The sequence below is a fragment of the Hemiscyllium ocellatum genome, chromosome 7 (genome assembly GCF_020745735.1).
Source record: "Hemiscyllium ocellatum isolate sHemOce1 chromosome 7, sHemOce1.pat.X.cur, whole genome shotgun sequence".
In the NCBI taxonomy this organism is placed as follows: domain Eukaryota; kingdom Metazoa; phylum Chordata; class Chondrichthyes; order Orectolobiformes; family Hemiscylliidae; genus Hemiscyllium; species Hemiscyllium ocellatum.
Window position 1 is genome coordinate 104,073,113 of NC_083407.1, and position 18,538 is coordinate 104,091,650.

The window sequence follows — 18,538 nt, forward strand, 5'->3', positions numbered from 1 at the left end:
CCCTTTGGGATGTCTGGTAAGCTGATCTCTTCACCAAATGTAAATACCGACTCTAAGTAATGATTCACATTTACATTGATGACACAAGCTGTGATCAGTTGTTAAGGGACACACATTGCTTTGAGCTATTGCATTTATTGAGTGTAATTTTAAAAATTTCAGTGTCAATTTTGTTATTGCTTTGCCGATTTTTCTTCATCCCTCTTTAATTGTGACATCCCAATGCCTCAGCTTCCCCACCCAGCTCACAACACCCAGTACATAACCTGATTTAACAGCAGCTGAGTAATGTGAGTGCGGCCATTTGATTATATTTTGGTCAGTGCAGTGATGACATACAATGGAGTTGAGTGTAGTGTGCGATGAAATTGAGGGGTGGGATTGAAATTCGAATTGGACATCCTCCAGCTGCAAGGCTCCTAATCAAAGGGTAAAGCCACCATTGTCCTACAAGACCATAGGGCTGGTGTCTCACTACAGAGAGACAACTGGTGGAGGTTTAACCTGAGGTGAAGGGACAGTTTAAGGAGAGTTCTTCATGTAACTGTCATGATTGTAATGAGGTCATCCATCTGGTTCTCATAGAATATGAGTTCCCAGATTGGGGCTGTTAACACGGTCCAATCAGAGAGCCCTGGCTGACATTTTAAAAGGGGCATTTCAGAGATACTGCCATTCTGTTAGCTGTTTCTGAAGTGAAGGACTGGTAATGTATAACTAAAGGGTGACTTGGTGAGCGGATACTGGCCTCTCTGTGGTTATTTCAGTAACTTCAACCAGTGCAAGAGTTGAACCCACACTGTTGGTGTTATTCTGCATTGCAAACCAGGAGGAGAATATTTTTAAGGCAGAGGTAGATAGATTCTTGATAGGCAAGGAGGTGAAAGGTTATCTGGGGTAGTTGGGAATGTGGTGTTATCAGATTAGCCATGATTGCATTGAATGGTGATGCAGGCTGGAGGAGCTGAGTGGTCTACTCCTGCTCCTGATTTGTAATATTTTATAATCTTGCAGTAGGGTTAGTGTTAGGGTTATGGATGAAAGAATGAACCAATTATTCCCTCTATCCTGTTCTTTCCACCAAGTCTTGCAAATTCCTTTTTTCAAATCTGCAGCCTTTTCGAAAGTTACTCTTGAATCTGCTCCCACTCCCCTTGCAGACAGCTCATTACTGTATAAAAAGAACCCTCTCCTTTTCCTCTCTTAAATGTTAATATTTTATTATTGACTGCCAAGCTCTGAGACAGAGTACATGACAACGTCAACTTTCAAAGTAAATTGAACAATAAGCTGCAATGGGATTATGGAAAGTAACTGTAGCAGCAGGATATGTGCTTGCTCATTAATGGATTGGGCTCGACAAGTCATTAAATAACTTTAGCTGAGTACTGTTGGAGAAGGGCATGGCTTGAGGGTATGCAACATCACCAGTATCATTTCTGGATCATTAGTCGACACTTAAAAATAAATCATCAGTCACAAATGATATAGTGACACTGATCCCTCAAGTCTGGACAGTAGAAAGTAATGTAGACTCTAAGGAGTAGCTGTGCACCAAGCGCAGAAAGAGCTTATTAATGCTAATGCCATGGAATACAAAGGATCTAGTGGTAGCAATCTCATCGCTGAGTCAGCTGCTGAAGTTCATAGTCCCAATATAAGTTGTAAGCACAAAATGTCGGCTGTAACTTCCAGTGCAGTACTGAGGGGGTGCTACATTGTTAGAGGTGCCATCTTTATAAGGTGAGACAAAGTCTAATCCTTTAACACCCCACAACACAATTCAATAATAAATATTGGAATCTTACCTGGTGTCCTGGCTAGTATTTGTCCCTAAAACAATGTCACGAAAATGATTTTATCTGGTAATTTTCACTTTACTGTTCTGGAGCATTGCTCTGCACAAATTGATGTTCTCTATGTTATAGCAATGAGTGTATGTCAGCAGTACCTAAATGTTTGTGATGTTTTCTGGATGGTCCTCACGTTGTTTCTGTACTGGCTGCTTATGTTTCAGCAGGGCCATTGGATCTTTTGCAACAACCTGCAAAAGTCAAAAAGGCATTGGTTCAAGCTATTATATGAAAGTGACATTTCTAACAATGCTTACTTTAGCACTAATATCAACAGCAACTGTGTACGCAACCCTCTGGGCTGGAGACTGATCCACTTACACTGTGGAGAGGTTGGCAGCCCAGACGGGAACCTGGACATTGCTCGAGTGAGCTTTGCAAAAGCTTTTTCAGCTTAGGCAGATATTGGTATTTAACTTCTGAGTTTCCTGAGAAATCCACACTGAATAGTTAAAGGCTGTCCGAAGGGTGGGTGGGTGTTGGAATGGATCTGTTATAGAACTGTGAAGACAGATGAACAATGCTTCCGTTAACACGGTGGTGGAGTGGGGCTTTTGACCCGGGGCTTGTCTGCTTTTCTTTTAATTTCTTGTCCTTTCTCTCCTCTCTTCTCATTTTTTTCTTTCTATTTTACTTACCTCTTGGTGAAGTGCTCGGTCACGGTGACAGCATCGGCGATGGTGGGTGGGCCTAGCAGCACAGAGTTGAGTCAGCGAGTTTGGGTTCTCAGTGGCGCTCTGCTTCCAAAGCAGAATCATGGAGGATGCGAACTTGGGCCCACTACGAGATCTGGAGGCATCAGCCGCCGCTGTATCGGTGAGATGTGCCCAAAGCAGACTCATGCCGGAGGAGTCAAGTTTGGCCAGTGTGGTACCCGGTAGCGCTTCGATGGTGTTTGCATTGGTGCGGTCCTGTGGAGATTCATAGTGGTGAGGGTGTTGGTGGAGGTGAGGTGGCACTGAAGAGTGAGGACATTTGTTCCAGCGATGGCGGTATGGCGAAGGGGGTCTTGTGCCCGGCCACCAGGTCCATGACCCATGACGGAGCACTTTACGCATAGGAGTGTAAAGTTGCACACTTTCTTTACTTCTTCATTTTTCTGCCTTTATGTTGTATGCTTTGGTTTACTTTTCTATGTTTTAAGATGACGCTGAGTAACAAGATACACGTGGCAATAAATAAATCAAGTTCAAGTAGAGTATCAGTGCAGGAAATCCATCCTCCCCTGCCCCCAGTTCTAAGGTATCCCAGAAGGCCATGCTGTAGACAGAAAGAACACACAAACAAACATTCTTCCCAGCAAGCAACAGGAGAAGACCACTCAAGCACACAAGTGACTCAGAAGGTCAGGAAGGAGAGTGTGGTACTCCACACAGGGAGAGTATCAGTTAGATTCAATGGCTATATCAAGGATGAAAGATAAGTTGCATCCCACTTTTCACACTCTGGCTTTCACATCCTTCTCCCACACATTACTCCTCGGAGCAACATACCTTCCTTCCTCTCTTTCTTTCTCAAGATGCCTCCTTACATCCCTATCTGAACAGTCACCCACTGACAGTCACCTTCCCCTAAGCAGACTGCCATGCCCTGCACAAACACTCACCCTCCACACATGTTGTCTTTGGTTCGCCACCAGTGGCTCAGTGGTTGGCACCGCTGCCTCACAGCACCAGGGACCCAAGTTTGATTACAGCCTTGGGCACTGTCTGTGTGGAGTTTGAACATTCTCCCCATATCTGTACGGAATTCTTATGGGTACTCCGGTTTCCTCCCACAATCCAAAGATGTGCAGCTTAGTTGAATTGGTCATGCTAAATTGCCCATGTTGTTCAGGGATGTGTAGATTAAGTGCATTACTCAGGGGTAATGTAGAGTAATAAGGTAGGGGAATGAGTCTGGGTGAGCCTCATTCCTGATGAAAGACTTATGCCCGAAACGTCAATTCTCCTGCTCCTCGGAGACTGCCTGACCCGCTGTGCTTTTCCAGCGCCACACTCTCGAGACTGGTGCATTGTATGACCATTGGAGATGGACAGACAAGCCTGGAGGCAGAATCAGAAATCCCAGTCACGGAGCACACAGCATACACCCATGTTGAGGCTACGTCAGCAGAAACTGAAACATGATCATCTGCAGAATATCGTCTATTAATTTTTTTTCTGCTTGTCAGTTTGAATTGGATCCTTTCATCTCCCAAAGGGCTTTTATACAAATGCACAAGCTGAGGCTGAGGATCCATAAGGAGAGGCCAGGTATTTGAAGGACGCATGTTTGTTTAACACATGCATTCCTTCCAGGTGACAGATCCATCACACAAAAGTCTAAGACTGATATCCACATTGGCACAGGATCAACCACATTGAAATCCAACAGTGTCAAAGCAGGCCAATCAGCCTATCGAGTACACACCAATCCTCCAAAGAGCATCCCACCCAGACCCAACCTCACCACCTTATCCCTGTAGCCCTGCATTTCCTATGGCTAACCCACCTAATCTGCACATCCCTGGACACTATGGGTAGTTTATCATGGTGAATCCACCTAACCTGCACACCTTTGGACTGTGAGAGGAAACCAGAGCACCCAGAGGAAACCCACACAGACACAGGGAGAACATGCAAACTCCACACACAGTTCCCCGAGGCTGGAATTGAACCTAGGTGCTGTGAAGCAGCAATGCCAACCACTGAGCCACCCATTATCTTCTTCAAAATAATTGATGCCTTTACAGGTAATCTGACACAATCCTTTTCGTAAGGACATTGTAGCATTTAATCATTCAGCTATTGTTTCTTACGTATTTATGCACTTTATTTAAAAAGGTGATTCAAATCTCACAAGAGAGCAGGAGCTGGGTGTTGGAGGCTGTGTCTGCAGTGGGTAAGAGTTACCATCAGAGGGAACAGGAACCTCCAAGCTCTGCTCAGCTCAATATGAATGTCGGGCCTCAGGGCTGGTACCCCAGGAGGCCGGTGATCCATGAACATAGACGTCTGTAGCACAGAGAATGACCTTTCATCCTACTGAGTCTGCCCTGGTCAAAAACAGTGACAATACTGCTCCTTCAACTAGGTTATGTTGTCCTTGAATTTTTTTCAGAAAGGGTTGTAAAAGGCAGAGGTTCTGATTTGTCTGGGATTAGGGCACTTTGCTAATGGCAATTAGATACTGCCAAAGGCAACCCAATCAGGGAAAAGGCTTTTAGATTTATTTTGAAACAGTTGTACAATGAAAGGAGAGTGGCTAGTTCTCGCAGTTCAGGAATTTTTCTAGTTTGGTTTAGATTTTAGTTGGGGACCTAGAGAAAAAGCTGCTGGAGTAAGAAGAGGTTCCATTCAGCAAATGATCCTTAGCTGATTCTCTCTGCCATCTCTCTCTCTCTAGTAAGAACCTGGGTTTGAATTTACCCTTTTGCCAAGGAGTGAGTTTAGATTCGATTCCCTACAGTATGGAAACAGACCCTTCAAACCAACCCTCCAAAGAGTAACCCAGCCAAACCCATTTCCCTCTGAATGATATGCCTAACACTATGGGCAATTTAACATGGCCAATTCACCTGACCTGCACATCTTTGGACTGTGGGAGAAAACCCACAGAGACACTAGGAGAATATGCAAACTCCACACAGACAGCCGCCCGAGGCCAGCATTGAACCTGGGAACCTTGGCACTATGAGGCAGCAGTGCTAACCACTATGCCATCGAGTTAACAGGATATTGCAAGAAATCGGAACAAGTCTTTGTTAAGTTGCAGGGGGATATCATGTCAGTCAGGTTTTCAAATCATTGTTATTCTAAATTCTGTTTTCTTTTGTTTGTATTTCATTCGGTGGGGTGTAAATAAATGTTGTTTTACTTGAAGCCAAATGGTTTGATCATCCACATCACTCCGAGGATATCCACCTTACATCTACCTGAAACAACTGGAACAGTTAGGGTCTGGGCTATCTTCTTAAAATGTTTTGAGGGGGTCTGGCCTGGTCCATAACAACCAAGCACATAACTATTAAGAGCAAAGAAGATCAAAGAACAGTACAGCACAGAAACAGGCCCTATGGCCCACCAAGACTGCGCCGACACATGATGCATTTCTAACTAAACACCTCTTGCCTCTATACAGTTCTGAATCTATTCCTCTATTCTCTGTGTTTTCACATATCTGTCATGATGCCTCTCATTACTACTGTATCTGCCTCCACCACCATCTCTGGCAGCACATCCAGGCACTTACCACCCTCTGTGTAAAAAAAACCTACCTCTGACATCTCATTTAAACTTACCTCCTTTTACCTTAAACCTCTGTCCCCTGTTCATTGACATTTCTACCCTGGGAAAAAGACTCTTGACTATCCATTCTATCCATGCCTCTCATAATTTTGTAAACTTCTATCAGGTCGCCCCTTATCCTCTGATGTTCAAATGAAAACAAACCATGTTTGTCCAATCTCTCCTCATAGCTAACACCATCTAAACCAGGCAACATCCTGTACTCTCCTAACTCTCATCATCCTTCTGGTAGTTGTGACCAGAGAGCACGCAATATTCCAAATGTGGCCTAACTAAAGTTCTGTACAGCTGCATCAAGAGTTGCTGATTTCCTGACCAATGTTGAAAATCATGCCAAATGCCTTCTTGACCACCTTATCGACTTGTGTTGCCACTTTCAGGGAACTGTGGATCTGTAAGCCTCAGCTGCTCTGCATGTTCATGGTTCTGCCACAAGAAGGATTCTGCCATTTGCTGCATACGTTGCTCTTGCATTGGATCTTCCAAAATGCAGCACCTTGCATTTGTCTGGATTAAATTCCATCCGCCACTTCTCCACTCATGTCTCCAGCCTATCTATATCCTGCTGTATCCTCTGACAATCCTCCTCACCATCTGCAGCTCCTCCAATATTTGTGTTGTCCACAAACTTACTAATCAGACCATCCACATTCTTTTCCAAATCATTTATATATACATATAAGCACTGATCCCTGTGAAACACCAATGGTCACAGATCTCCAGTCAGAAAAACACCCTTCCACTACTATTCTGTCTTCAATGACTAAGCCAGTTCAGTACCTATTCCATGCAACTTCACATTTATATCTGCCTGCCATGAAGGACCCTATCAAAGGCCTTATTAAAGTCTGTTGCAACAATATCCACTGCCCTGCCCTCATCAATCATCTTTGTTGCTCCCTCAAAGAACTCAATAAAGTTTGTGAGACATGATCTTCCCAGCACAAAACCATGCTCACTATTGCTAATAAGTTCCATATTTTTCCAAATGTGAGAAAATCCTGTCCCTAAAAATCTTTACCAATAAGTTCCCTAATATTCCATGACAAAGGAGGGAATTTATGTGTGGAGCCGGAGGAGGTGGACGAAATCCTTAACATATACTTTGCATTGGCATTCACAAAGGATATGATGGGTGGTGAATTGAGAGGGATTTATTGAGATTCTAGGGCATGTCAAAATAAAAAAGGTGTTAGGTATTTTGAAAAGTATTAAGACCATAAGACCATAAGACATAGGAATGGAAGTAAGGTCATTCGGCCCATCGAGTCCACTCCACCATTCAATCATGGCTGATGGGCATTTCAACTCCACTTACCCGCATTCTCCCCGTAGCCCTTAATTCCTCGAGACATCAAGAATATATCAATCTCTGCCTTGAAGACATTTAGCGTCCCGGCCTCCACTGCACTCTGCAGCAATGAATTCCACAGGCCCACCACTCTCTGGCTGAAGAAATGTCTCCGCATTTCTGTTCTGAATTGACCCCCTCTAATTTTAAGGCTGTGTCCACGGGTCCTAGTCTCCTCGCCTAACGGAAAAAATTTCCTAGCGTCCACCCTTTCCAAGCCATGTATTATCTTGTAAGTTTCTATTAAGTCTCCCCTTAATCTTCTAAACTCCAATGAATACAATCCCAGGATCCTCAGCCATTCCTCATATGTTAGACCAACCTTTCCAGGGATCATCCGTGTGAATCTCCGCTGGACACGTTCCAGTGCCAGTATGTCCTTCCTGAGGTGTGGGGACCAAAGCTGGACACAGTATTCCAAATGGGGCCTAACCAGAGCTTTATAAAGTCTCAGTAGCACAATGGTGCTTTTATATTCCAACCCTCTTGAGATAAGTGACAACATTGCATTCGCTTTCTTAATCACGGACTCAACCTGCATGTTTACCTTTAGAGAATCCTCGACTAGCACTCCCAGATCCCTTTGTACTTTGGCTTTACGAATTTTCTCACAGTTTAGATAGTAGTCTATGCTTTTATTCTTTTTGCCAAAGTGCAAGACCTCGCATTTGCTCATGTTGAATTCCATCAGCCATTTCCTGGACCACTCTCCCAAACTGTCTAGATCGTTCTGTAGCCTCCCCACTTCCTCAGTACTACCTGCCTGTCCACCTAACCTCGTATCAACGGCAAACTTCGCTAGAATGCCCTCAGTCCCTTCATCCAGATCATTAATATATAATGTGAACAGCTGTGGCCCCAACACTGAACCCTGCGGGACACCGGCTTGTCACTGGCTGCCATTCAGAAAAATAACCTTTTGTTCCAACTCTCTACCTTCTGTCAGACATCCAATCCTCAATCCATCCCAGTAGCTCACCTCGAACACCATAGACCCTCACCTTGCTCAGCAGCCTCCTGTGTGGCACCTTATCAAAGGCCTTTTGGAAGTCTAGATAGACCACATCCACTGGGTTTCCCTGGTCTAACCTACTTGTCACCTCTTCAAAGAATTTCAACAGGTTTGTCAGGCATGACCTCCCCTTACTAAATCCATGTTGACTTGTTCTAATCAGACTCTGCTGTTTCAAGAATTTAGAAACCTCATCCTTAATGACGGATTCTAGAATTTTACCAACAACCGAGGTTAGGCTAATTGGCCTATAATTTTCCATTTCTTATCTTCCATTAAGGTAGACAAGTTCCGAGGGCTTGACGGAATCTATCCCAGGATGCTGAGGGAGGTGAGGGAGGCAATTGTTGAAGCCTTGTCCAAAATCTTTGCGTCATCTTTGGAGACAGGAGAGGTCCCAAAGAACAGGAGAATAGTCAATGTTGTTGCTTTGTTTAAGAAGGGAACCAGGAACAATCTGGGAAATTACAGACCAGTGAGCCTTTCGGTTAACTTTTACCCCAGTCCAACAATGGCATCTCCAAATCAAAAATACAGAAATTTAGTCACTGTTCCCAAAACGCTTCTCCTCTGAGACTTTGATCACCTGGCCAGGCTCATTCCCCAATACCAGGTCTGGTATGGCCTCTTTCCTAGTTGGGTTATTTGCATATTGTTTAAAAAAAACCTGTACACACCTATCAAATTGCCCTCATCCAAGCCTCTGGCACGAAGCAAGTCCCAGTCGATATATAGGGCAAGTTTGCTCTTATTCCTGATGAAGGGCTTATGCTCGAAACGTCGAATTCTCTATTCCTGAGATGCTGCCTGGCCTGCTGTGCTTTGACCAGCAACACATTTGCAGCAAGTTAAAATGACCCACCACAACAAACCTGTTGTTCTTACATTTTCCATAACCTGTCTACACACCTGTTCCTCCATCATCTGCTGGTTGTTGGGAGGCCTGTAGTATAATGCCATCAAAGTGATTGCACCCTTCCTAATCCTGAGCTCTACCCATAAGACTCACTGGATGAGCCTTCCAATGTACTCTCGCTCAGTATAGCTGTGAAATTCTCCCTATTCAGAAATACAACTCCCTTATGTTTTTACACTCCTCCTGTTTCTCTCCTGAAACATCTAAATCCCGGAATGTTAAGCTGCCAGTCTTGTCCCTCTCTCAAGCAGGTCTCTATAACAGCTATAGCATCATAGTTTTATGTATTAATCCGAACTCTAAGTTTATCTGCCTTACCTGTCATTCTACTTGCACTAAAACAAATACACCTCAAACAGCCAGTCCCACGGTGTTCAGTAAACTCCCTTGTCTGTTCTTCCTTGTAGTCTTTACTGGCCTTAGTCTCTGACGGCTCCTCATTTTATTTATGTTGTGACATATTGCTCTGGTTCCCATCTCCCTGCCACACTAGTTTAAACTCTCTTGAGTGCCACTAGCAAACCTGTCAGGTTATTGGTGACCCTCCAATTGAGGTGTAACCTGTCCTTCTTGTATAGGTCTCACCTACCGCGGAAGACAGCCCAATGAAGCCTTCCCTCCTACACCAGCTCTTTAGCAATGTACTTAACTATACAGGTCATTCTGCTATAACGTGTGTTTCAGTAACGTGAATTCACGATAACACGATTCACAAATTGGGGACACTATTTCTCATTTTGAGAAGATTTGTATTCAGGTTGAGGTTCTGGATGTAAACTTGTTCACTGCGCTGGAAGGTTTGTTTACAGATGTTTTGTCATTATACTAGGTAACATCATCAGTGAGCCTCTGGTGAAGCACTGGTGGTATGGCCCACTTATTTTATTTATATGTTTAGGTTTCCTTGGGTTGGTGATATCATTTCCTGTGGTGATGTCATTTCCTGTTTTTGTGTTATCATGATGGCATGATGATACCTCTTGGCATCATGGTAGCCCACAAACCCACAAATACACTAAAAAAGCAACTAATGAACTCGAAAGACCCTGTACAGACAACAAGCAAAGCTAACGACATTTACAAAATACTTTTCAAACTTAACAAACATTACATTGGATAAACAGGCAGAGAACTAGCCACCAGGATACATGAACATCAACTAGCCACAAAAAGACATGATCCACTCTCACTAGTATCTTTACATACAAATGAGGAAGGATACCATTTTGAGTGGGACAACACATCCATCCGAGGACAAGCCAAATAGAAACATGCACAAGAATTCCTAGAAGCATGGCACACCGACCAGAACTCCATCAACAACCATATTGACTTGGATCCTATTTACCACACCCCCCCAAAAAAAAGAACAGGAAACGATTTCACCACAGGAATGGACACCACCAACCCAATCCTTCCTGAAGAAGGGCTTATGCCTGAAATGTTGATTCTTCTGCTCCTCGGATGCTGCCTAGCCTGCTGTGTTTTTCCAGCACCACACTTTTCAACTCTGGTCTCCAGCATCTGCAGTCCTCACTATCACCAACCCAGGGAAAGCTAAACACATAAATAAAAAGTAGGCCCATACCACCAGTGCTTCACCGGAGGCTCACTGATGATGTTACCTAGTATGGTGATGAAACGTCTGAAAACAAATCTTCCAGTTCACCGAGCAGACTTACATCCAGAACTGTTTCTAATGGCAAACTTTTGAAACATGTGTTGGCTGTAACACGATTACCTCATCAACCCTTTAAGCACTGTTTCTAAAGCACAATCTTTCTATAATGTGATGGTTGCACAAGAACGCAACCATCACACATTATAGAAGAACTACCTGTAGTATCTTCCTATTCCTAGCCTTACTGGCACATGGCACAAGGAGTAATCCTGAGATTACCGCCCCAGAGGCCCTGCTTTTCAACTTCCTACCTAACTCCTTGAGCTCCCTTTATAGGACCTCATCTCTTTTCCTGCCCATGTTATTAGTATCAAGGTGTACCCCAACCTCTGGCTGCTCACCCTCCCTTTTGAACATATCCAGTGGCTGCTCAGAGACATCCCAGGAAGGCAGCTCACCGTTGCTCACAACCACATAGATGCCTATCTGAGTCCCTTACTGTCAAATCCCCAATTGCTACTGCTGTCCTGCACTTTGACCTTCTCTGCTGGACAACAGAGCTAGCTGTGACCCCACTTACCCTATCTGCGCTGTCGCCGACAGGCGATCCCCTCCAATAGTATCCAAAACAGCATACTTGTTAGAGAGGGGGAATAGCCACAGGCGGCTCCTGCACTGTCTGCCTCTCCCTTCCAGCAGTCACTCTAATCACATTTTCCATCACTTCGCTGTTCGAGAGTAGCAGCCGATTCTGTCAGCATTTCCGGGGCGGGGGGTACGCACTACTGGAGAGAAATTAGGGGAGAGTTCTGAGCACTAAAGTTTATCAAGGTATTGTACAGGTTGCAGAGAATAGTTACAAAGACAATAACAGGAATATATATAAAGTATGTAGGATTAATATGCTGGGTCTCCTCCCACTTGAAAACAATGAAGGGCTGATTCATACATAATTGAAAATTATGTACAGTGAATCCACAGAGAATGTTTTTTATCACCTGAGGAAGAGGCATACTAGATACCAGCAATGTAAGAGGGTCACCAAGCAATCCATAAGGAATTCTGAGGGAACATCATCACCCTCAGAGTGGTGAGAGTGTGAAAGTCACTACCATAGGGACTGGTTAAATAGCGTTGAGGAAATCGAAGTGGAAATTAGAGAGGGAGAAAGGAATAAAGAGGACAAATAGGAGGAGCATAAATGCCAGATTGGAAATTTTGGGCTGAATGGCCTTTCTGTCTCCTGTGTGTCCTATGCATTGATTGATTCATTTACTCCTAACATGAGGGCCATGATATATTACCCACGTCCATAGATGGGGTTCTTGGCTGTAAGGAGCATCAATTACCACAGGCGATTAAGTGCATTCAGATTCTCATCAATGTCCTGCACACTTTGTTTGATTGATTTATTGTTGTCACATATACCATGATACAGTGAAAAATATTGTTTTACACAGCCACATAAACGCCCCACCCACCCCTTCCCACAGCCACACCAACGCCCCACCCACCCCTTCCCACAGCCACACCAACGCCCCACCCACCCCTTCCCACAGGCACACCAACGCCCCATGCCATTCCCGCAGCCACACCAACGCCCCACCCACCCCTTCCCACAGGCACAACACCCCACCCACCCTTTCCAACAGCCACACCAACGCCCCACCCACCCCTTCCCACAGCCACACCAACGCCCCACCCTCCCTTCCCCGCAGCCACTCTAACGCTCCACCCACCCCTTCCCACATCCACACCAACACCCCACCCCATTCCCACAGCCACACCAACACCCCACCCACATCTTCCCGCAGCCACACCAACGCCCCACCCCATTCCCGCAGCCACACCAACATCCCACCCACCCCTTCCCACAGTCACACCAACGCCCCAAACACCCCTTCCCGCAGCCACACCAACGCCCTACACAGCCCTTCCCACAGTCACACCAGTGCCCCACCCACCCCTTCCCGCAGCCACACCAATGCCCCACACACCCCTTCCCACAGACACACCAACGCCCCACCCACCCCTTCCCACAGTCACACCAACGCCCCACCCATCCCTTCCCACAGTCACACCAACGCCCCACCCACCCCTTCCCAAAGTCACACCAACGCCCCACCCACCCCTTCCCGCAGCCACACCAATGCCCCACACACCCCTTCCCACAGTCACACCAACGCCCCACCCACCCCTTCCCACAGCCACACCAACGTCCTACCCACTCCTTCCCACAGCCACACCAATGGCCCACCCACCCCTTCCTGCAGCCACAAAAACGCCCCACCCATCCCTTCCCGCAGCCACACCAACACCCCACCCACCCTTCCCGCAGCCACACCAATGCCCCACCCACCCCTTCCCACAGCCACTCCAACGCCACACCCCATTCCCGCAGCCACACCAACGTCCCACACACCCCTTCCCGCAGCCACACCAACACCCCACCCACCCCTTCCCGCTGCCACACTAATGCCCCACTGACTCCTCCTGCAGCCACACCAATGCCCCACGCACTCTTTCCCGCAATCACACCAATGCCCCACCCACTCCTTCCCACAGCCACACCATCACCCCACCCACCCCTTCCCACAGCCACACCAATGCCCCACCCACGTCTTCCCGCAGCCTCACGAATACCCCCACCCAACCCTTCCCGCAGCCACACTAGCATAGCATCCAACCCTTCCCACTGTCATGCCAACGCCCTACCCACCCCTTCCCACAGCCACACCAATGCCCCACCCACCACTTCCTGCAGACACACCAATGCCTCACCCACCCATTCCTGCAGCCACACCAATGCCCCACCCACCCATTCCTGCAGCCACACCAAGACCCATTCCCGCAGCCACACCAACGCCCCACCCGTCTCTTCCCGCAGCACACCAACACCCCGCCCACCCCTTCCCGCAGCCTCACCAACACCCCACCCCTTCCCGCAGCCACATCAACACCCCCCTCATTCCCACAGCCACACCAACGCCCCAACCACCCTTTCCTACGGCAACACCAACACCCCCCGCATTCCCGCCGCCACACCAATGCTCCACCAACCCCTTCCCGCAGCCACACCAATGCCCCCATTCCTGCAGCCACACCAATGCCCACCCACCCCATTCCTGCAGCCACACCAACGCCCCACCCCATTCCTGCAGCCACACCAACGCTCCACCCACCCTTTCCTGCAGCCACACCTACGCCCCACCCACCCCTTCCCACAGCCACACAAACGACCCCCCTTCCCGCAGCCACACCAACGCCCCATCCACCTCTTCCTGCAGCCACACCTACGCCCCACCCACCCCTTCCCGCAGCCACACCAACACCCCACCCACCACTTCCTGCAGCCACACCAACGCCCCACCCACCCCTTGCTGCAGCCAAACCAACACTTCACCCACCCGTTCCTGCAGTCACACCAACGCCCCACCCACCCCTCCCTGCAGCCACACCTATGCCCCACCAACCCGTTCCCACAGCCACACCAATGCCCCACCCACCTCTTCCTGCAGCCACACCAACACCCCACCCACCATTTCCCGCAGACACACCAACGACCCCCAATTCCCCAGCCACACCAACGCCCCACCCACCACTTCCTGCAGCCACACCAACGCCCCACCCATCCCTTCCCACAGCCACACCAACGCCCCACCCACCCTTCCCTGTAGCCACACCTACGCCCCACCAACCCGTTCCCACAGCCACACCAATGCCCCAGCCACCACTTCCAGCAGCCACACCTACGCCCCACCCACCCCTTCCCGCAGCCACACCAACACCCCACCCACCATTTCCCGCAGACACACCAACGACCCCCCATTCATGTTTCACTCCAAAGATTTAAATGCAATCTTTAGACGGAAGCTGCAGTGTAGTAGTGATGGGAGTGCTACACTGTCAGAGGTGCCATCTCTCTGATGAAACGTTAAATCAAGACCTCTATTAAAAATATAAAACAACTTGCAGCACTAGTTAAAGAATTGAAAAGGTAGCATCTCAGTTGACTGTTTTTCCCTCAACCAACATAATAAAGCAAGTTACCCAGCAATTCTCATATCATTGATGCAAATTGGCTATAATGTTTCCTGTATGAGTGACTACACTTTAAAAGTACAGCAAATATTTTACTAACCGCCAGTTATGGGACCAGGAGTGTGCCAATTGATCAAATATTCCAGATAGTCAAGAGGTCCACATACTAATGTAAAACCACACACTAAGTAATAGAAACACAATGCAGGGGTATACACATCACAGTTATTGTTTACTTACAGCATAAATTATTTTAATAATAATGCAACTTTAACTGAAATATAACTTACCAGTAGAGAGCCTTCTCGCTCGCACACTCAACTGACAATTTGGACATCGTGGCGTATGAGGAGAAATTGACTCCAAATTGAATCAACTGTTGATATTTTGCATAGCCAATCAATTGAACAACACATATATTTACATTGAGGTGGATAATTTTATAAACTACATTAACTGGACAGAACGATACAGCAAACATCACGGTATTTGAGGTATATAATTTTTGCCGATTTATCCAGGGCGCCAGTTCATAAGGAACCAATTAAAACGTTTGCTGTATTCCACTTCCTGGAGAGGGTTTGGGTCATCCTGAGACTGCTGAAGCCCAGCAGCAGCAGAACCCCACTCTACCATTACCGTTGAGCTTTGTGATCAACACTGGTTACACACAAAACAGAAGCAGTCATTAGTTTCTCAGGCCTGCTCCGCCATTCAATAAGATCATTGCTGACCTGGTTGTGTGTCAAATTTCACATTCCTGTCCCTCTGATAACCCTTGATTTCTCTTCCTCCTAAGAATCTATCCACCTCATAATAATATTCACTGATCCTGCTTCTACTGCCTCCTGACGCAGTTCCAAAGCCACACAACACTCTGGGCATTGATAGGTGGTTAGCACCGCTGCCTCACAGTGCCAGTGACCCGGGTTCAATTCGACCCACGGACTGTCTGTGTGGAATTTGCATCTTGTCCCCGTTACTGCGTGGGTTTCCTCCGGATGCTCCGGTTTCCTTCCACAGTCCAAAGATGTACAGGTTGGGTGGATTGACCATGTTAAATTGCCCACAGGGATGTGCAGGCTAGTGGAATAGCCATTAGAAATGCAGAGTTACAGTGATTGGGTAGGGGAATGGATCTGAGTGGGATGGTCTTTGGGGAGGAATTGGGAGGGGGGGCAGCATGGACCTGATGGGCCTAATGGCCTACTTTCACATTATAGGGATTGTATGTTTCTATAGCCAGGCTAACATTTATCGCCTATCCTAATAACCCCTTTGAATTGAATTGGAGAGGAAGTTCCAGGATTTGGACCCAGCAACACTGAAGGAGTAGCAATATATTTCTAAGTCTGAATGATGAGTGGCTTGGAGAGGATCTATCAGGTGGTGGTGTTGCCATGTATCTGATGCCCTTGTTCTTGTAGGTGGGTACTGTCAAAGATGCTGTCAAATGACCCACGGTGAGTTATTGAAGTGCATCTTGTACATTACACACTCTGCTGCCACTGTGCATTGGGAGTGCTGATGAATGTTATCCTGGCCTTGCTGCATTTGGACACGGATTACTTCAGCATTGGAGGGGTAGCTAATGGTGCTGAACATTGTGTGATCATCATTGCATATTTCCATGTCAAGAAATAACTTATACTGTAAAGGCTATGGGTCATAGAGGCACAGCGATGTACCACACAGAAACAGACCCTACAGTCCAACCCGTCCATGCCGACCAGATATCCCAACCTAATCTAGTCCCACCTGCCAGCACTTGGCCCATATCCCTCCAAACCCTTCCTATTCATATACCCATCCAGATGCCTTTTAAATGTTGCAATTGTAGCAGCCTCTACCACTTCCTCTGGCAGCTCATTCCATACCCGTACCATCCTCTGCGTGAAAAAATTCCCCCTTAGGTCTCTTTTATATCTTTCCCCTCTCACCCTAAACCTATACCCTCTAGTTCTGGACTGCCCTTTTCTTAACCCTTTCAAGTTTCACAACATCCTGACAACATTCAGGCAATGAAGAACAAACGACAGACATAGCGAAGCTGTTCCAGTACAGCTATAACACTGATATTTAGCTGGTATGCAAACTTTACCCAGGCGTCTCCAGTGACAAGAAGCAAGATAAGTCCAAACCAATCAATTACTGCCCCATAAATCTACTCTTAATTATCAGTAAAATGATGAAAGGGGTGGGGGTCAGTGCTCTCAATCAGTACTTGCTCACTGACAGTCAGGGTTTTGCCAGGGTCACTCAGCTCCTCACTTCATAACAGCCTTAGTCCAAAGGCAGACCAAAGATCTAAACTCCTACACTCCAAGGACTGCAAAGGTTTAAGAAGGCAACTCACCACCAGCCTCTCAAGACCTGTTCGGGACAGGCAATGAATGCTGGCCCAGCCAGCGACATCCACATCCCATGAATCTGTAGAAAAAAGTGAATATTATTCTTGATCTTTTCAACAGTGAGCCTCTTCCCTCAAAATGATAGGGGTTCCTTGAGTCAACACAGCTGGTGAAGAACAAAAACCTGCTCTGTGTAATTGGGGTTGTGGGATTTATTTATAGAAAAAAACATGGAATATTGGGTAGTTGGGAGTTGTGTGATGACAGTGTGAGCATTAATTTGGTGGATAACAGAATAAACGTTGTTGGCTGTCTGAAATGTGTGGAAATGAAGTAACTCTAGAGAACTGGTTGTGAAGCTGCCTGGTTAGCTCTTCCGAAGAGCCAGCACAGTTGGGATGGGCAGAATCGTCTTGCTCTGTGCTCATTGATCCTTGGTGATTCATTTTCCGTCCACTTTCTTATTCTGAAGATTTCTAACTCGGCAACAAGCTTTGCTGTAGGGAACGGAGATGTGATGCCAGTCTTTGAAGTCTTGCCAACAAGTTGGCAATGATGCAGCTTTTTTTTTGGCAGGGTCCTTCTGTAAGAAATAACCTCTAGTATCACCCACAAAAAAAGAACAAAGATTGCAGGGTTCAGAAGGGAGGGTGGAAAGCAGATACATCTGACAGAAACCTATGCGACACTTGAAATAGAACGTATTTATGAACACGATTCATTCTGCCCAGCTCTGCCTTGATCTCAGTGGCACAGAGTGATGCCAATCGAGAGCTAGCCCTGCTGCTATTGGATGGAAAATGGAATGGGGCTGTCCAAGGCTGGAGAGGCTGGAACAAAGGGGAGGCACAATCAGGTGAAGAAGGTCTGTGACAGAAGGAGCGTGAGAATGGAGACGCGAGGGGACAAAAGAGACAGGGGGGATTGAGATATCATCAACAAGTAGGAGTGAAGACCAGTTAAAGCAACTGCAGTCTGCTGAGGACAGGTACTGTGACCCAGTGTGCAGCTTGTGTGAGCCGACGAGAAATTTTCCTGCTGAATGTAACTGCTGAGGTGGTTTGGCTCCTTGCTGATAATTTGAGCAAGTTAGCAGTTGTTATG